Raw genomic sequence first — 5167 nt, 5'->3', positions numbered from 1 at the left:
AGATAGATAGATAGATAGATAGATAGATAGATAGATAGATAGATAGAGAGAGAGAGAGAGAGAGAGAGAGAGAGAGAGATAGATAGATAGATAGATAGATAGATAAAATGAAGGAAGGAAGGAAAGAAGGAATCTGGGAGGGGAAGACTCTCAGAGTTTCTGGTCCAAAAAGAAACAGATGTTATTTGCATTCACTCTGGACCAATCAAGGCTCAAACAAAGACCAAGTGGGGCATGGCCTGGGACATATTGTTGGCCAATCAATGAGAGCCAGAGTGATTTGGGTTTAAGGAAGGGTCCTTAAGCCCATAAACTCCAAAATATCTTGTGAGGATTCAGGATCAAAATTTACATTTCTCTAGGCCCAGGGTATTTAGGTGGTAGAACACAAATGTTTTAGTGATATTCCCAGTGAGGATGAGAATAGATAATTAATTAAAGAAATACCAATAGAAATTTCATTATATCACTTGTTATTAAATTCTTTGAGGCTTCAACTATGCATTCTCTTCTTTACAGGAAGGGAATTTACAATAAAAGCTTGGTTATAGGAATCAATCAGTCAATCAATTTCTTAAGCATCTACTCTATGGTTAGCTCACTGCTAAGTACTAGGGAGATAAAAAGAAACAAAAGAAATCCCTGCCCTCAAGAAGCTTATAATCATAAACTCCATTTTACATACGGACACTGTACCTTTTGTCTAATCCAAGTGATGAATCCAACTACTATCCAAGTACCCTGAAGTGCTTAGTCAAGCAGTCAATCAATAAGCATATATCAAGCCTTACTTTATACCGGCCATGGGTTAAGCACTGGGCTAAGGCAAAAAACAGTCTCTGCTCTGCTTATACTTAATGGGCAAGATGATACATTTAAAAAAAAAGTAAATAAGAGATATAGTGTCAATGTAAAGTCATTTCAGAATGAAACCACTAGCCTTCTTTATACACACTAAACACTCAGTAAATATTTGTGAAATAATAAATGTCATTTATTATTTTACTTATGTTTACTAATATATATCCAAAGATTTGCTATGGCCAATTATTATATCTAAATAAAATAGGTATATTAAGTGTATGTTCATGTGGATTTCATCGTTGTGAGATGAGATGAACATTTCCTTGACAACAGTTTCTATTTTGTTCTCTGTGAATTGAAATGGAATCCTGCCGTAAGTTACCTGAAGCAGCATTCCCTAAAGCTTATATTGGTTCTAGAAAATCTGAACATGCAAATGTTAACTATTTTCCCTTTTTCTAATCTCTAAGTCTCAATTCTGCCCTGATTCTTAGAAATCCTTCTTAGCTGTTAGTAAGAATTCACATCCAGGTACTCATAGGGTAGTTGTGGGAATCAAATGTGATAGCATGTGTTAAGTGCTTAGCATAGTACCCGGTGCAGTGTGCTGATGCTTATTCCCTGCCCTCACATATACACCTTCAGGAGTGTGGAAGGGAAGCTCTAAAAATCTGGTTGAATATCACTTTAAAATATTTCTGGAAATTCTGTAGCAACTTTCAGTACCAATATTTCGGAGATTCAGTATTCTTAATAATTCCAGTGGCAGTTCAGAAAAGAGAAAAGATCGATTTACAAAGATGGTCCAGGTAATTTGGGATACACAGGTAACTGAAATATAAGAGTTGACAGGGTCTGCAAATAATTCTGGTTGCATTATAGGCAGAATTTTTCTTTGGCTTAGGAAATTCTGACTTTTGTGAATTTTAGCTTTTGCTGAATAGCTCACTTACCATTTGTTTATAGAAGGTAATATAGCACCAAATTAAAAGTTGAGAAAGATAAAATATAAAGAGCTTATTGATTTTTTAAAAAATTCTTTATTCCAGTTGAGGTTTCAAGGCCAAAGTGAACTGTGGGTTCAAAATACTCCTTTGTAGTAACTTTCAAGTGAAGACCATGAATTGGATAATGGCAGGGTTCCCAACTATTTTTCAGAAGTTATAATTTTTTTATCCTTTCTAGAAAATCTTAAGATCATATAACAGTGGGAAGCGATAAGTTTTGGGGGTGGAAGTTTGAACCTGACACTGCAATTAGGATTATAGATCTAACACTGGAAGGGACCTTAGAGATTATTTAGGTCAACCTCCCAATTTTACAGAAAGGAAAACTGGGGCCCAGCAAAATTAAATATTATGATTAAGGCCATCCAGATAGTGAAAGGCAGAATCAGAATCTCAGCTTAAGTCCTTTTACCGCACAGCCAGCATTCTTCAAAACATCTCATATGGAAGAAGTTTGGCAGTACAGCCATTACCCGCTCTTCACCCCCAAGTAACAGATGAATGTTTCTATCACTTCTTCCCCCAACGCAGATTGCAGCCCTTCCTTATCTATGTGTTTTCTGTCTACATATTTCTATAGATCCCTCATGGAATGAATCGGAGGCTTCCCTCTGATTCTTTTAATAAATCTTCAGCATCAGTATGACTGTCCAGCTCTCTATTGGTTTTCCCTAATTTTGTATATATCTCCAACCTACCTGGAAAAGTCCTATTTATACTGAAGATTTACACTGGAAAAGTCAACATTGCTAAAACGGGCAAAAAGCAGTCTTCATTAATTTTATTTGTTTCCTGTATGGATGGGTCTAGCTATCCATTTAGTGCTCTGGTAAATTTCATTGAACACTTGAAGTACTCTAGAGATCAATACAATTACTTTAGTGAGTTTGAAAATTAGAATATTTGGATAATTGTGCCAGTGAAAGGGAATTCTTCTTTTGTTTGGAATCTCTGCCAGACTTCTTCCATGACAATGCCAAGCACCTTCGGTAAGCTTATATCTCCTTGCTGTACACCTCACTTGATCTCATTACACAGCAGATAATTGAACAAAGTTATCTCCAGAGTTCCATCTGTCATTCTATCTTATATAATTTTAGCATATGCCTGGCAGAAATGTTGCTGGAGAGCCTTCAAAGACAAATTTATTTTGCTGCTGAGTCCAATTGTTTTTTTTTTTAATCAATAAGCAATAAACACTGAAGGGTCTTATATTTTCTAGTAATTCATCTGAATGAACATAAAAATATGGCCTGCTGAAGAAAATCATCCATGAAAGTCTGCTTTATTTCTCTCCTTGTGTTTTCATTGATACACTTAATACATGGATAGATCACTCTCAAAAGGTTTATATAGAGGTGAAAATCAGATATATATGTTAGTAATTGTTGCTGTCTTCCTCTGGAAAAAGTAGAGAGATATAAAGAGAGAGACTACAATATTTTCTATTCTTTTGGAATATTTTATTCATTAAGATTCATTGACTTATCAATTCCTGTAGTCCTTAAAAAATGATATTGACAGATTTTTTTGGTATGTCTTTGATCAGTCTTCCTTACTTCATCCTCTAAAGAAGTATTGCCACTTAGTCACATAATACCTAGGGCATTTAGGTGGTAGAACTCAAATGTGTTAGTGATATTCCCAGTGAGGATGAGAATAGATAATTAATTAAAGAAATACCAACAGATATTCCATTTTATCATTTGTTATTAAATTCATTGAGGCTTCAACTATGCATTCTCCTGGAATGATCTACTTTAGAAAATTCCTTTTTATTTATTTTTTTCTCTTCAAATAATATTCAAATTTTGTTTTCCCAATCTCCTCTCAATCTCATGAATCATGGTTTGAAAATGACTATGTGAGGGGCAACTAGGTGGTGCAATGAATAGAGCACCAGTCCTGGAGTCAGAGGGGCCTGGGTTCAAATACAACCTCAGATACTTGAGACTTATTAGCTGTGTGACCTTGGACAAGTCACTTAATCCCAATTGCTTCACCTCCCTCCTCCAAAAAAAAGGGAGGAAAGAAAAAGAAAATGACTGTGTGCTCTTCACTGATGTCTTCCTTATACTACTTTTGATTGTAATATCTTTTGCAAGATGACATTTCCTGAAGCAGTATGCAGTGTCTGAGACATGGCATAGCAGATCTGCCTCAGAACTATGATGTGGCAAAGGACAGGTAGTAGAAAGAATTGGCATAAAAAAATGAACCTTTATGAAAAATGAGTTGAATTATGCAACTAATATGCAATCAGCCACCAACTTTTCTCATGGACTTAGATCTTTATTCTACACCTGATCCAGTACAGACTTCCAAAACTTATTTCCTGTCTTTCTTTTCCTACTCATTTCAGTCCAAAGCTATAACTAGGGTGGGATGAGCAGAATTTTTCTTCAGGACACTGATATCAGAAGATCCTGGAAGCCCTTGTAATCTTTCTGCGGCTAGAAACAACAGAATTTAACACTTAGCAAGAATAATTAAGACACGGAGCTTCTTCCTTAACAGCAGAATCCTCAACATGGCCTACAGCTCTGTTGAGAGGAGAAAAAGAGAATCAAGGTCCCTGTGCTACAGAATAGGTTTGTGTTTGTTTGTTTGTTGACCTGATGGGGTTTGGCATTGTGGAGAATACACAGTGCCGGACTTGGAGTCAGGAAGACCTGACTTTGAACATTGCCTTAATTATTTGGTTACACGTGTGTTTCTGGGCAAGTTGTATAACCTCTCAACCTCAGTTTCCAAATCTGTAAAATGGGGATAAAAAATAACATCAATATCATAGTGTTGTGGTAAAGATAACATTAGATTATTTATCTAAATCTCTTTGCAAAACTTTAAGTGCTATGTAAATGTCCTCTATTATTATGATTTACTGATATTTAACAGTTCTCTTACACTCCTCCTCTAAGTAAATCTTTCAAAAATTGAATTGAAGGTTTCTTTTAGCTGCTTGCCCCTAAGCAGAGACTGTAGTATATGTCCTGTGTAACAAATTTCTAGTTATTGCTGTTTCCACTCCTGAGAATTTCAGGATCTGGAAAAACAAAACAAAACAAAACAAAAAACCACAAAACTACCTTTAAATCAACTTGGACTGCCCAATTCCAGAATCTGAACAAAGCTTGATAATCAACTTGGAGCATCCTTTTGGTTAAGCTTGTTCAGGTCATGATTTAGATTTTACTTTGTCACTCCTCAGGAGGGATTGCACATCTTTCTACTCCAGTAACTCTCTAATTGCCTAAGGAATCTATATCCAGGACCATCCAGCCTCTCCTCCTCCTCCTCCTCCTCCTCCTCCTCCTCCTTCTCCTTCTTCTCCTTCTTCTTCTCCTCCTCCTTCT

The sequence above is a fragment of the Petaurus breviceps genome, unplaced genomic scaffold (genome assembly GCF_028583685.1).
Source record: "Petaurus breviceps papuanus isolate PSGF00001 unplaced genomic scaffold, PetGlider_PUasm1.0 140, whole genome shotgun sequence".
Lineage (NCBI taxonomy): Eukaryota > Metazoa > Chordata > Mammalia > Diprotodontia > Petauridae > Petaurus > Petaurus breviceps.
The sequence above is the reverse complement of the archived record's forward strand: the minus strand, read 5'-3'. Positions refer to the sequence as shown.